Source organism: Stegostoma tigrinum, chromosome 7 (genome assembly GCF_030684315.1).
Source record: "Stegostoma tigrinum isolate sSteTig4 chromosome 7, sSteTig4.hap1, whole genome shotgun sequence".
NCBI lineage: Eukaryota > Metazoa > Chordata > Chondrichthyes > Orectolobiformes > Stegostomatidae > Stegostoma > Stegostoma tigrinum.
The window spans coordinates 89251897-89268127 of record NC_081360.1 but is presented as its reverse complement, the minus strand read 5'-3'; the positions used below and the strand labels follow the sequence as shown (position 1 = coordinate 89268127).

The window sequence follows — 16231 nt, the reverse complement described above, 5'->3', positions numbered from 1 at the left end:
TCCTAAATGCCTAGTCGAAAATTAAGTACATAGCTGTGGGTCTGAAGTCACGCATTGGCCAGACCAGGTAAGGATAGCAGAATTCCTCCTCTAAAGTATATTGAACCAGATGGATTTTTCCTGACAGTTGGTAATATTTTCATGGTCATCATTAGACTGTTAATCCCAGATGTTATTAAAATCAAATTCCACCATCTACCATAAATGAGATTTGAACCTAGAGTTCTCTCTTTCCCCACCCCCCCCACACCCCTGTACATTACCTGCATCTCTGGATTAATTGACGAGTGATAATACCACCAAGCCATCACCTCTCCCAGTGCTATCTATCCCTGAATTGTGGTTGGAAACTTCAGAGGGCAAAAAATTTTCAAGTCCTATCTGCATCTTGTCAGATTGTAATGCAGCTGCTATCACTTGTAGCATGTTGCACTGTTTAAGCTAAAGTTTAATACTGCTTTGTAATTTGGTTTGGTTTCATTTCTTTGAGGTTGGATGTCACTGTCCAGGTCAGCATTTCTTGTCTCAGTGATTGCCCCTGAGCTCAGTGTTGCAAGGTCACTTCAGATGTCACTTAAGAGTCCATCACATTTTTGTGGATTGGGAGTTCTATTCGGGTGAAACCAGTTAAGGATGGATTTTTCTTTTTTGAAAAGGTTAATGAATCAGCTGCGTTTTTACAATAGCCAAAAATTTCAAATTCTCCACTTCTAAAGTGAGCTTCCATTTCAAATTTAAACTTCTCCTGGCTTTTCTGGAGGGATCTGAACCCTTACTGCCAGATCAGTGGTTTGGTTTGGACCTCTGTAACATGAGCCCGTCAACACTAACACTAAACTTGGCCACCATCTCAATCCAAACTTAATGAGTATCATCTGCTTATTTTCCAGTTGGGTGTTGAAGCTTGGAGATAATTTCTGATATGAGCAGGAATGGTGCAGAAATAGAAAATTCTGAAAATCCTTAACAGATATTTTCAGACATTTTTAAGCAGTCCTTAGCAAAACTGGCTTATTGACGACTAGTTTGAATTCTACCATGGCCACTTAGCTTCTGACCTGATCAACATCAGCAAAAAGGCTGAATTCCATAGATGAGGTGAGAGTGACTGCCCTTTGTCAAATGTAACCTTAGCAGCAAGGAACCTGACTCAGTGGGATTTTTTTCCTTTGGGGAGCAGTGGTGGTCGTCTTTGGAATTGTCATATCTTGCACCCAGGAAGATGGTTATGGTTGTTTGAAGCAGTGTCATTTCAGCTCCGGGACATCTACAGGAGTTCCTCAGAATGGTGGCCCCCCAGCCCAACCACTTTACTGACTTGTGCTAGTTCCTAAGGTCCTTGATTGCTTTAGTATCCAAATGTAGTGAGACCTGGATGACTTCCAGATTTGGACTGGCAAGTACCATTTGGACAGATATAAGCTATAAGTTCCTGAGGCAGAGCAACACTGTATATTCCGCCTCAGGAGCTTTTATAGCCCAGTGGCCTCAAAGTAGAATTCACCAGCTTCAAAATCTCCCCACTGCTGGCTGCCTCCTATGTCCAGCCCTTCCCCTCATCCCTTTTTTCCTAGGGTGGAGGTAGCTTTTACGAGGGGACATATTTTTAAAGTGAAAGGAGGTAGATATCAGGGAGACGTCAGAGGTGGGCTCTTTAAACAGAGTGGTCGGGGTGTGGAACACATTGTCGGCGAGGGTAGTGGAGTCAGCCTTTTTAGGGGCATTTAAGCGGCTATTAAGCATACGGATGATAGTATAAGGTAGGGGTGGAGGTTAGATAGACCTTAGGACGAAGGTAAAAGTTCGGCACAGCATCATGGGCTGAAGGGGCTGTACTGTTCTATGTTCTATCCACATTTCCTTGACTTGACACAACCTGTTCTCCCTTTTCACCGATCTGCCACCCTTCCCACTGAACCAATTTCTCCAACCTCCTCCCCCTACTTACATCCACCCATCACTGTCCCACCTACCTGTGCCAGCCCCACCCCTTCCCTCTTTATTTGAGCTTCCTCCCCCCCCCCCTCAATTTTGATAAAGGGTCCTGACCTGAAATGTTGACTTTCCTGCTCCACCCTTTATTGGCAGTATTGTTGATTGTATCTATACCAAATGGATATCTGTGGGTCAAGAAGGCAGCTCACTACCACTTTTAGGGGCAACTGGGGATGGATCATAGATGGTAGCCCACATTCCATGACTGAATAAAAGAAATTAGTTAGATTGTCAGGACTATGACCTTTTTCATGGGAACAGTTAGGAATGAAATAGTTTTTTTTAATGGCATCGCGTGGATTGAGGGACAAAGATTGAATGGCAGGAGCTTCTCGCTCAACAAATACTGGTGGGGTATGGAGTTGAATAAAAGCTGTGTTTAGTGCAGTTGTCTAGTCTGCTGTCTGAAAACAATGAAACGTAAACAAAAGGAAGCAAACTGGGGATTGGGTGAGGGACAAGGAGGGGAGTGCGGAGGTGACTCACCAGTCTCTTGGTGCTGTAACAGCAGCTGTTCTGTTGTTTAGCCTGCTGTCTCCCACCCTATCATATACCCTCTATTGTTCTTGTTCCTCCCATTCCTCACTGAAAACCTGTTACAGTACATCTGTTTTTTATTTCTGACAAAAGGTCATTGGTTTGAAGTCTAATTTGATTCTCCTTCCAGAGATTTTTAGATATACTGAGGTGAGTACTTCCAGCTTTGCCAGTTTTATTTCCGATATCCAGCATCTGCTTTTGTATAGGATATGAAATTAGAGTGCAGCATAAACCTTTCTGGATGGCCTTGGTTTTTGGTTAAATACACCAGCTCAGTCTTTGATCCACTTTGGTAACTTCTGTTTATTTTTAATACGCTGGTACAAATTATGTATTGTAGTTCTCTCTTTCTACCTAGTGCCCTGTTGCTTCATGTTACAAATCAGAGTTTCTTGCTGTGGTAAATGATTTTAGGCCCAAGAACATTGGCTAATGCAAGATTTGAACTATGCTGTTGTTGTTCTGCACCATGTTCTAGACATTCAGCCAACTGAACTAACCAAGCCCTTATTGCAGCCCACTTCCTGCAAATTATATTCCCAAGTATAGTTTGCTGTATAAGATGGATTTTATTTCCATTTTAAAACTGATTCTCTTTTCCCATAACAGGTGCTATGAGAATGTAAAATTTTGTTATTTGTTGTCAGCCTTTTATTCTGAAGTGGGTTGTTATATTTGAGCTTTGTCTGTAATGCGTCCCTTGGGAACTGTTATTCTCTGTCTTTGGAAACAACTTACAATTGATGCAAGTTCCAAGATTCACAACTTTAATGTCAATGGTTGTATTTTATGTTGAGGTTTCCCGTGAAGTGATTGAAACAGACTGCCAGTCTCGTTTTGCAAACTGTCATTGGATAGTCTGTTCTAACTGGGCAATTCTCATTTGTCAGGTCAAGTACATGTTACTTTTGTTGTCAAAAGATATAACCATCTTGATTTGAGCACAAGCTGCCCACTTGTGGGGAAACAGGATTGCTGCCAGTACTTCCTAGGCACCAAGTTGCTGGTGAGGAGGATGTCATAGTTGTAATGTCAGTGGGATAGTCATCTTGAAACCTCAGTCAGTTGTTCTGAGGAAATGGCTTAGAATCTGATTGCAGGTATTGAAGTTTGAATGTAATATAAAAAGCTAGTGTAATTGTCATCACTTGTCAGTTATTGTAGAAACCCATTTGGTTGACTAATGTCCTTTTTTTTTGGAAGAAAATTTGCCACCTTTACCTAGTCTGCATGTGACTTGTGACCCACAGCAATGTGGTTGTACCTTAACTTTTACCTGTGTAATTTGGGTATGGGCAATAAATGCTGGCCAAGCCTGTGATACTGTCATCCTGTGTATAAATTTAGACAGGTAGAAGTCAGACTGTTTTCAACCTTCTGCCGCATTTGATCCAGAAATTAGCTTTCATACTCTCCTTTTTTTTTCTTTCAGTCAATTATGAAAACATGGTCTCGCTCCAGAAATATTATTGCTTTTGAAAAAGGGGACTGATAGGACATGCATTTTTGATGGCTCAAGACCCACCAAACTTTATTTTCTTCCCCCTGCCGCCCCAAAAAAAAACTGGATGACAAACCTTGCTAAAGCAACAATGCCAAAGCTCATGTCAGTGTAGATTTCCTGGATTTGTGTAGATCACCAAGAATTGCACATAACTGATACCCCTGTGTATTAGACAGTAAGAGGATAAGAAATAGAAACAGGAATAGGCTGTTCTGGCCTAACCTGCTCCACCATTCAGTAGGATCATAACTGATCTGGCATTCACTATATCCATTTTCCTGTGTTTTCCCCATAATCCTTGATTTCCCCCGAAGGTCACAAATCTATTTCAGCTTTTATATGTGAGCCCCTTCGCTCACTCAAGGAGTTTCCCACTCAACTTTCTTAGAAGAAATTACTCCTCATGTTAGTCTTAAATTGGCAGCCTTTTAATTCTGAGATTATGCCTTCTGCTTAAAGACTCACCCACGAGGGGAAACATCCTCTCAACATTTACCCTATCAAGCCCATTTTAGAATCCTTTAATGTTTCAATGAGAGCACCTCTCATTCTTAACTCCAGTGAGTAGATTCCTGATCTGTTTAAACTTTGAAAGACAGTCTCTGCATTCTGGGGATTCTTGTGAACCTATTTCTGAAATATATTGTCCTTCAAAATTGCTGTCAATACTCCAGATTAGTCTCACCAGCACTTTATATGGTTACTTATACTCCAACTCCTTGGGAGGGGAAAAAAAGGTCAATGTTTCATTAGCCTTCCTGGTTAACTGTTGCACCCGTCTGCTAGCTTTTGTGTTTTGTGCACAAGTACCCTCACATCCCTTTGTGTTGGAGTTTTCTGCACTATTTCTCTATTTAAGTAATAGCCTGATCTTTTGTTCTCCCTTCCAAAATGAACAACTTAATATTTTTTCTCAAACTCTATTTGCCAACTTTTTGCACGCTTATCCGAACAAGATCTCGAAGCTGTCTGTATCCTTTTTTGCAATTGCCATTCCACCAATATTTCTCAGCTGCAAGTTTGGCTACAGTACTATGCTTCCTTCTGCCAAATCATTGATATATAATGTAAACAGTTGTTGACCCATCATTGATTCATGTGGAGCCCTATTGGTCAAAGGTTGCCAACCTGAGAACTCCTTATCTCCCCTTCTTTCTGCCAATGGGCCAATTCTGTATTGATCTGTGCTTTCACCTGTGTTACTGAAAGGCAGTGCCAGGCATAAATCTCAAACTTTTAAATAAGGTGGAAAGAAATTGAAGTCCTCCACTATTTGGGATGTTAGATTGCACTCTTCCCCGTACATGTATGTGTGAATATGTTATATATGCATACATCCTATACACATCCCTATCCTTGAGTCATACAACATAGAAATAGGCTCTTTGTGTACAACAAATTCTGCCTACCATGTCAACACCAAACTACACTAATCCTGTTTACTTGCACTTGGTGTATAGCCTACTACACCCTGACATTTTAAGTATTCATCCAGATAATTAAATTTTGGAAGAATAATGCTTCCACCATCCTCTCAGGCAGCACATTCCACATTTCTCTCATCCTCTGGAGGGGGGGAGGTGGGTGGACCGAAGATGGATAGAGGAGAGCATGGGGGGGTGGGGGAGAGAGGTAGGGAGGGGACATATCCCTTTTTTTCTCCTCCGCCTCCGCCTCCGCCTCCGCCTCCGCCTCTGTCCATCGTTGGTCCGCCTTCTCTTCTCTCTCCCCAACCCCCTCCATTTATTTCAGAATCCTCTCCCCATTCCCATTTTCTGAAGAAGGGTCTAGGCCCGAAACCTTGTGCTCCTAAGATGCTGCTTGGCCTGCTGTGTTCATCCAGCTCCACGCTTTTTTACTTTGCATCGGTATTCACCCAAGAGAAGGAGCTGAATGTTAGTGAGATTTGTGTGGACCATACTAACTAATATGCTAACGCATTTTTTGGTATCAAGAAAGAATTGGTGTTAGCTCTTTTTGAAGAGCACCAAGGTGGATAAGTTCCCAGGACCTGATGATACATAAGAACTGTGAGCAGGAGTAGGCCATCTGGCCCCTCAAGCCTGCCCTGCCATTTAATAAGATCATGGCTGATCTTTTTGAGACTCTGCTCCACTTACTGCCCACTCACCATAACCCTTAATTCCTTTACTGTTCCAGAATTTATCTAGCCTTGCCTTAACATTCAGTGAGGTAGCTTCACTGCACAGAAAATTCCACAGATTCACAACCCTTTGGGTGAAGAAGTTCCTTCTGACCTCAGTCTGACAACTGCTTTCCTTTATTTTGAGGCGATTCCCTCCAGTCATAGTTTCACCTGCTAGTGGAAACAACCTCCCTGCCTCCACCTTATCCATTCCCTTCACAATCTTCTGCTTCTATAAGATCTCCCCTCCATTCTTCCGAATTCCAATGAGTATAATCCCGGTCTACTCAGTTGCTTCTAATAATCTAACCCCCTCAACTCTGGAATCAACCGAGTGAAACTCCTCTGCACCACCTCCAGCGCTAGTATATCTCTTCTCAAATAAGGAGACTAAAACTGCGCACAGTACTCCCAGGTGTGACCTCACCGGGACCCTATCCAGCCTCCTTGCTTTTAAACTCCATCCCTCCAGCAATGGCAGACAAAATTCCATTTGCCTTTATAATTTACTTGCTGCACCTGCAATCCTGCTTTTAATGATTGATGCACAAGGACACCCAGGTCCCTCTGCACAGCATTTGGATGCAGTTTTTTTTTGGCCATTTTAAAACATAGTCCATTTTGCTATTATTCCTACCAAAATGGATGACCTCACAGTTATCAACATTGTACTCCATCTGCCAGACCTTTTCCACTCACTTAGATTATTTATATCCCTGAATAGACTTTGTGTCTTCTGCACACTTGCTCCACCAGTCACCTTAGTGTCGACTGCAAATTTTGGCACACTACATTTAGTCCCCAACTCCAAATCATCTATGTAAATTGTAAAGAATTGTGGTCTCAACACTGATCCCTGAGGCACACCACTAGCCACTGACTGCCAACCAGGAAAAAAAAACACCTATTTACCCCTACTCTTTTTTTGCTTTCTACTAGTCAACCAATCCTCTATCCATGCCACTACATTACCTGGAATACTGTGCAACTTCATCTTATGTAGCAGCCTTTGGTATGTAAAATGCCTTCTGGAAATCCAGGTCCACCACATGCACAGGTTCCCCATTGTCAACCATGCAAGTAATGTCCTCAAAGAATTCCACCAAATTAGTTAAATATGACCTACCCTTCATGAACCCGTGCTGTGTTCCCAATAGGATCATTTATATCCAGACGTCTTGCTACTTCTTCCTTAATGATAGACTCAAGCACTTTCCCCACTACTGAACTTAAGCTAACTGGCCTATAGTTACCTGCTTTTTGTTTACCTCCTTTTTTTAAACAGTGGCATCACGTTGGCTGTTTTCCAATCTGTGGGAACCACCCCAGAGTCCAGTGAATTTTGGTAAATAATTACTAGTGCATTTGCTGTCTTCTTCCCCACCCCCTCCAGTTCACCTTAGTACCCTGGGATGCATTTCATCAGGGCCAGGAGACTTGTCTACATTTAGCCCTATTAGCTTGCCCAGCACTGCTTCCTTAGTGATAATAGTTTCTGGGTCCTCACCTGCTATAACTTGCCATTGGTTTTCAGCATGCTCTTTGAGTCTTCCACAATGAAGACTGACACAAAATAACTGTTTAATGTCTCGGCTATTTCCTCACTCCCAGTTATTAAATTTGGCTTTCTCATCCTCTAAGGGGCCAATGTTTACCTTTGCCACTGTTTGATGTACGTATTTATAGAAACTTTAGCTGCCTGTTTTTATATTCTGAGCTAGTTTACGCTCATAATCTATCTTACTTTACTTTAACTTTTTTGTGGCTTTCTGCTGGCCTTTAAAGTTTTCCCAGTCTACTAGTTTCCCAATGCTCTTTGCTTTTTTTTGTGTTTTTTTTCCCAATCTGATACTTTCCTTTTATTTCCTTAGGCATCCATGGCTGGCTGTCTCTTTTCCTATAGTTCTTCCTTATCACTGGAATATACTTCTGCTGAGCACTGTGAAAAATCATTTTGAAAGTCCTCCACTGTTCCTCAATTGACCTAGCATAAAGTTTTTGCTCCCATTTTACCTTAACTAACTCCCCCCTTGTTCTTTCATAGTCTCCTTAGTTTAAGCATGGGATATAGGTACTGGATTTAACCTTCTCACACTCCATCTGTATTTTAAATTCTACTGTACTGCGATCGCTGCTTCCAAGAGGATCCCTAACTGTGAGATCATTAATTATTCCTGTCTCACTACACAAGACTAGATCTAGCATAGCTTGCTCCCTCATAGGTAGTACCCCAGGTTATTGAGAGGCAAGAGAAGATTTCTGGGGCCTTGACCAGTATCTCTTTATCCTCATTCTCCATTGGAGAGGCCCTGGAGGTCTAGTTGAGTACCTAATGTTGTTCCTGTCTTCAAGAAAGAAAATAAGCATACTCCAGGAAATTGTAGACTAGTAAGGCTCTCATTGGTTGTTGGGAAGCTAATGAAAGGAATTAGTTAGGATTTATGTGCATTTGGAAAAGCATGGTCTAATTAGAGACAGCCAGCATGGTTTTGGGCAGGGTAGGTAATATCTTATCAACTGGATTGAATTTTTCAAGGAGCTGACAAAAAGTGATGGAGGGGAGAACAGTAGATGTTGCCTATGTGGATTTTAGTAGGACTTTTGACAAGATTCGACATGGTTGGCTCACCTAGAAGATTAAGATGAATGCGATACACAGTAACTGGGGCCCATGCATTCTGAATTGGCTTGCCCATAGAAAGCAGAAAGTAGTGGTGGAAGGTTGTTATTTTTTCTGGCCGGAGGTCTAATTGTGTACCTTGGATCAGTATTGGTACCTCCGTGATATATAGGTGATTTGGATGAAAATGTGTATGGGTGGGTTAGTAAGTTTGCAGATGATACAAAGATCAGTTCAGTTGTGGATAATGTAGAAGGTTGCCAAAGGATATAGTGGGAGAGAGCATAATTGCAGATATGAGTGGAGAAATGGCACATGGAGTTTAATGCAGGTAATTGTGAGGTGCTGCACTTTTGGAAATTAAATGTTAGGGAAAAGTATAGTATGGCAGAACCCTGAACAGCATTAATGTACAGAAGGATCAAATCCATAGTTCCCTGAAAGTGGCCATGCAAGTAAATGGGGTGTTAAAGGCTTCTGGAATGCTGGCCTTTATTGGTCAGGGAATTGAGTACAAGAGCCAGGATGTCATGTTGTAGCTTTTAGACTTTGGTTAGGCCACCCTTAGAGTATTGTGTTCAATTCTGGTTGCCATATTACGGAAAAGATGTGGAGACTTTGGAGAGGATGCAGAAGAGGTTTACCAGAATGTTGCCTGGATTAGAGTGTATGAGTAACAAGTAGAAGCTAGACAAACTTTTTTTTTCTGGAGCAGAGGCTGAGGGGAGATTTGATAGAAATTTAGAATAGGGTTGGCAGTCAGAGATAATGGGAACTGCAGATGCTGGAGAATCCTAGATAACAAAGTGTGAAACTGGATGAACACAGCAAGCCAAGCAGCATCTCGGGAGCACAAACGCTGACATCTCTGAAGGGTCTAGGCCCGAAATGTCAGCATTTGTGCTCCTGAGATGCTGCTTGGCCTGCTGTGTTCACCCAGCCTCACACTCTATTTAGGGTTGGCAGTCAATTTTTTTTTACCAGAGTTGGAATGCATAAAACTACAGGGTATGCATTTAAAGTGAGGAGACAAAGTTTTAAGGGAGATGAAGGGAAAGTTATTTTACAGGGGTAAGAGTCTGGAATGCACTGCCAGGAGTGGTGGTGGAGGTGGGGGCAGAGGCTGTTTAAGGGCCTTTGAGATAAGCACATGAATACGCAAGGACTGGCGGAATGTGGACCAAGGGCAGGCAGAAGATTGTTTTAATTGGGCATCATGTTCAGCCTAAGATCATGGATTGACAGGCTTGTTCCTGTGCTGTACACTTTTCTGTTCTATGTCCCCATGTGTAACTCCAGATCTGAATGACATGGTTAAGAGAAACTGGGGGGTAAGCAACCAAAAAAAATCCACTTTCTGTGAATGAATAAGAAAACAAAAGCTAACAGTGTCCAAGTTTTCAGATTTGCTGAACTCTAGCAATATGTGAGCACAACCACTGCTGCCATCTTGTACAGACTATGGCTTTTGCTTTTTCTGCTCTTGTCAATTTCATCTTCTGTAAACCCATCTTGGCCCCCAACTTGTCACATTACCATTATGTTGCATGTGTGACCATTCCTTATCATTTAATTACGTCTGCTTTAAAATCTGTTTTTCCCAATACGTTATTCGATTTCTGATGAAAGGTCATCAACTCAATGTTAACTTTAGTTCTCTGTGGACAGATTTTCAGACCTGTTTAGTAATTCTAGTATTCGCTATATGTCAAACCTTACTGCCAACTCCTTGGGACTACTTAACACAAGGAAAATGAAAAGGAAATTCAAATCCAGAAGAGTAAACCTGTTCAACTAACTTATGAAACTGTAAGTGGCCCTAACATTTGCTCCACCCTCACTTGATCAGCATGGAGTACACTGACTTGATGTCTCAATGCAGTAATTTGGGAGGGTTGATCCATCATTTCCCAAAGGAACATGAAAGATCCTGAGAGTCAAGCACTTTTCTCCCCCCACTTTATTTGGTCTGTGACGGGAGCAGTTTAATTACGCAAGTGCGACCAAACTATGTCTGATGTCATTGTAGTAGTGGCTACAAGCAAAGATGAGTGGAATGTCTGCTCATCTTGCTGAGTACAGCCACCCAACACTTGACACCACCAAAGACATTTGCTTAATGTGTTGTATGCCTTTTCCACCATTGTTGCACAATAGTTCAAGCCTATGCCAACCTTAGGATGGATTACAGTTACTTATTGCAGTCAGCCACCATGGTTGTGTACACCTCAGTAAAACCAGCAGCCTTCTCCATGAGAATGATGGCCCATAATGTCTGCAGTTGCTTGCCTCCTCAAAGTCCTACATTAGGCTAGAATGTTTCTTTCTTTACTAAGTAGCATGGAGTTCCCTCCCAGCAACAGTTTTGTGTTTGTATAGCACCTTTTTTAAAAAAGTATTATGCATGAAAATATTTTAAATTTTGTTTTGATAGTGCCTTTTAGATAATCAGCCATGTAAGGAGATATGGGGGTGATCATCCTCAGTGAGAGGTAGGATTGAGTGTACTAATAGAAGAAAGAAAGATGGGGGGGAAAAATGTTTGCTATAGCTTGTGAATTCTGAAGTTCAAGGCCTTGACTGCAAAAAGCAGGGTTGGCTGAGTTGAAGCAATATAAAATCATGGAGGCTCAGAATCAAAGGAGTGCCAGTATGTTAGAGCATTGCTTTGAAGTGTACTTCAGAAGTAATTAATTGGACAGGAAGCACTTAAGTACATCTGAGAATAAGAAAGGGAGTTTATAAATAGAACGTAATTAGATTGTCAGAGCTTGAGAATTTCCAATAGGCATAGGGAAATTCCAATCTCTTTAGAGTAGCTATCAAACTTTCAACTTGTACACTGATTATTGAAGCATTTGGTATGCAGCTATTGAAGTGTCAGCAGTAGCTCTTTTGTGATTGTGGAACTAAAATATTTGGTTGTGCAAAGACTCAGATTTTCCTACAGATTCTCTGTAGCACTGCCCCCCCTCTCGCCCCCAGTATTTCATCTTTAAGTCTTTTTAACTGTGTGCATTTTTTAGACTTACACAATGCCTGTTATCTAAATTTAAATTAAAACATGATTTGTTTCCACAAACTTCCCACCTACTTGTGTGCACTGGGACAAGCTATGGATAGCAGGTAGGAACCATGTTGGAGAAAATTCCCATGAAGTCACAGAATCATACAGTGCAGAAGATGCCTTTCACCCCATTGATTCTGCTGAGATGTTAATGGGTTAACATCCCATGAATTTTTATGCTCCTTCTCTCCTCATACAGGGGTATGTGAACACTGTCTCAACTTCCTGCCCAAATAGGATTGGGTGTGAAACAAACATGTAGGGGCGTAAAAGATCAGTAAACACAAAAAGCATTAAGCTCTGTAATCTTAATGGCTGTACCTCCACATTGCCACCTACCCCTGTTTCTGCTGAAATGGCCAGGCCAGTGACCTTTGATCAAGCCAGGCAGTTGTCACCACTTGAAATCTCATCCTGTTATCATACACTTTGATCAAAGCTGTATTCTGCTATTTAAGCATTCCTTGGATAAGCATATGGATGATGATGGGATAGTGTAGGGGGGTGGGCTTAGATTAGTTCACAGATCGGCAAGGGCCGAAGGGCCTGTTCTGCACTGTATTGTTCTATGTTCTGTTCTCAGATGTAGTAATTGCTTTATGTATCTGCCAGTTCCAAGCGTATAAAAGTGGGGACTGTCCCCTGTTCAGGGAGAATTACTCACAATACTCAGCACTCTGTTCTGGGTTGTGTACAGCGATCCTCCGCAGCTTGTAATTGCTTAATAATAAAGGATTGTGGTTTGTAACCAAGTCAGTGTCTTTCTCTCTTGCATCAAGTCCATGAAGATCTCTGAAAAACAAACCTAACACTGCACTGACACACAAACACCTGACCTTCAACTCAGTCCAATTTACGGCAACTATGAGCACTTGGACCATAGCCTTGAATGTTAAGATATCAAGTGATCAAGACATTTTAAAGAATGAGACATTTCACCTCTACCACTCTCTCAGGTGGCATGTTCTAGAGTGTCATCACACTCAGGGTTAGAAGAAAAGTTTTACTCTTCTTCCCCTTTAAACATCCAGCCCCTTAGCTTGAACCTGTCCCCTTGTTCTGGCCCCTTCAGCAGAGGGGAGCAGCTGCTCCTTACCCACTCTATCTGTTCCCCTAAAATCTTATTCAGTCAGATTGTCCCCTGTCTTCTCTGCTCCCAGAAAAACAACCCAAGCCTATTTACCTTCAGCTTAAATTTTCCATCCCAGGCAGCATCCTGGTGAATTTTCTGTATGCTGCCTCCAGCGTAGTCAGTCTTTCTGTAATGTGGCAACCAGAAATGCACATGATATTCTAATAGTGGCTGCACCAACATTCTATACAAGTCTCAAATAAACTCCCCTGTTTTTGTAATCTATTCTTTGATTTCATGAAGGCAGTCTGACCCTTCTGTCTCTTTCACCACCCTTCTAACATGCCCTTCCACCTTCAGAGATCTACAGATAAACAGTCCAAGGTGACTTTGATATTGATTTTGATATTGAACTTTTGTGACCTAAGGCTATTGATTTGACCAATATTTCAGTGTGGGATCTTCCTGCGCAGTAACTAGTTGCCACATGCTAACCCAAAAGCAGTAATGTCACTTCAAAAGTATTTGCCAGAACATGCTTGGAATTCCACAACCTTTTTGAGCTGGCTTTGTTGCTTTTTTTTGTTTGCGTTTTATTGAATAAGGAAATATTGCATCAAAATAATATAATCTAAAGTCATGGCAAACTCCTACCACTGGTTGCCTTTAAGATTTAAATATGTGGTTGGCAGTGATGGCTCACTTTACCATATGGATTTTAATCAACAGCAACAAAGGTGTAGGAGCAGAACTACTTGCAAAAAAGACTCTTCTGAAACTTTAAATGCTTCAGTTGTTCAGTTGAATCCACTGAGTTTTTCAATTGCTTATAGCTTTTGGTAAGATAGCAGTTGTGTAATTGTGATGCCAAAGTTTGTGTCAATCATTCTAGGGTTGAAGTGGAGTCTGTCACTAGATACTAGGCATTTGAAGGGAATCTAATTTTCACAATGCTGTGGTTCTGACAATGTTTAGTCATCTTTTAGGAAAGGTTTTCCCTCTCATGTGTAAAGTGGACTGAATATAAAAGTTTGCTTAATATCAGCAGAATTTAGAGGAAAGAATCATTAATACTCGCCTTCAAATCAACATCCAGGTAATTAAGAACTTTTGTGGGCAGCGCACCTTTTCACAGCCAAAGTAACACAAAAACAAGTAACATCGTTTTTAAAAAAAAGTTCAGGGTTGAATACAGCAATAAATTCCCTCAACTGCCTTCTGAAAGTCATAGAATATATTTCTCTCTGTTCTGGATGAGCAGTCCACTCAAACAGTAGGAAGACCTGAAGTGTGGAGCTGGAGGAACACAGCAGGCCAGGCAGCGTCAGAAGGAGGAAAGCCGACATTTTGGGTTGAACATAAGAGCTAGGAGCAGGAGTAGGCCGTTTGGCCCTTTGCCCCTGCTCTGCCATTCAATAAGATCATGGCTGATCTTTTACTGGACTCAGATCCAATTACCCATGTTCTCACTATCTCTAATTTCAGCTTTCCTGTTCCTCCAACTCTATACTGTTATGTCTGACTCCGGCATCAGCAGTTCTTACTACCACAAAGACTTGAAAACTTTGTCTTTGTCTTTGTCTTCCACTGCAGGCTTCATTACCTTGCAGCTGTTCTCGTCGTTTCTCCAAAGATGAGCCTCACGACACCAGGTTAAAGTCTAGTGGATTTAGTTTCAAAGTGCTGCCTCTTCAGGTGAAGTAGGGGAAGAAAAGCATATAGGCACAGAATTTAGAGATCAATGGGCAGAGATCAAAAGGTCATACAAATGGTGTGAGTGAAGTGTCAAATAGTAAATCTCAGGTGATCAATAAAGAAATTGAGTAAAGTGTCAACAGCTGAATAAGTGAAGTGATGACCTATAAACCAATTACTTGAAGTAGAGATAATTACAAGAAACTAAAAATAAGGTGATGTTGGAGGCAAACCTGGGGTGACATGATGGCTATGAGTTGCATGCCAAGGGCCTAATCAAAGGAGCAAGTAATCCAAATATCTACAAACTAAGACAGATCACAACTTTTCAAGGTGACAGTGTTAAAATAAGACCGCAAGGAAGAGTTTATAGTTACAGAACAGTATGTTGGGGTTGCATGTGGCATGACATGAGGCCATCTCGATGGGTACGGAACTTGGTTGTCTGTTACTGCTTGGTGATTTATATTGTTGTGTATCTCCAAGGTCACCTTGGAAGGCACTTAGCTGAAGATCGGAGGCTGAATGTCCTTGATCACTCAAGTGTTTCCCACCTGGGAGGGCACATTCCTGACTGGCAGTTGTTGTGTGGGGTCCATTCATTTGTTGCTATAACATCTGCATGGTCTCATTGATGTACTATGCCTTGGGGCATCCTTGTCTGCAGTATGAGGTAGACAACATTTGGCAGAGTCACATGAATATTTGCCATGCATGTAGTGGATGGTGTTTGCGTGTGGTAGTAATCCTTGTTATCAATCTGACATGTTTTAGAGGTTGCCATGGCAAGGTTGTGTGGCGTTCCACATTCGCAGAAACCACCCAGTCTTCAGGAAGACAGTAGTCTGTTTAAGGCATAGTGGTTATTTGACAGTGACAAGAGGGGGGTATAGGGTAAGCATTCTCCAATGCAGCCTTCAAGATACACAGTATAGAATTGTGGTGCAGAAACAAATAGCCAAGTTTTGTACCCATGAAGACTACCTCAACCACAATCTTACTGTTTTGGATCTTATCTTCCTTAACAGTTTTATTTTAATGAGCTCCGTCATCTTGATAACTTGGTATGATCTCTCTACCCTAATTAATTTGTATAATTTTGGATTACTTTGGTTAGACCCTCAGCACGTGCTTATATTGATTTGTTTGTCTGTCACTCATGATAGAGACAAATTGACTCTGCAACTTGTACTGCCTTTTGTGGACTGAATGCACCTTGACAATATTCCACCTAGACATGTCTATTGTAGCTACTGGAGTGAATTTTCTTGTGTTCAAGATGACTCCCAACGTGGTTTTGTCCAACCAATAGTTGTTTGTACAAGTTCTTCTTTCCAATAATGGAGCTGTCTGTCACTAAGAGTCTGACAATTAACTTTTACCTTTCAACCAGCCAATAGAAAAGCTTGCAGTTCTCTGCTGAAGTGCCTATATAAAATACTGGACTGACCCCCATCTGGGTTTTTTGTCCTGTTCTGATCCTTAGGACAAGTGTCTGCACCCTTTTTGAAGAGGTTGCAGAGACTCCTTCCAGTGAAGGATTACTGTTGTGGGAATAGACTGAGACATTTGGGTTTCTTATCCTTAGAGAA

The 16231-nt window shown here is 41.6% G+C and overlaps 1 protein-coding gene across 7 annotated transcripts in view; it reads left to right on the top strand.

The window, feature by feature from the left end:
• The window catches only part of LOC125454088 (ras-related protein O-RAL), a 106640-nt gene that overhangs the window by 64918 nt on the left and 25491 nt on the right, over positions 1-16231 (top strand). The window contains exon 1 of one of the 7 annotated variants that reach the window (XM_048534409.2): positions 2658-2682. The exons of the other annotated variants lie outside the window; for them this stretch is intronic. The gene's annotated coding sequence lies outside the window, so the exon portion shown is untranslated. Of the gene's footprint in view, positions 1-2657; positions 2683-16231 lie in introns of those variants that run through there. 7 annotated transcript variants of the gene reach the window in all.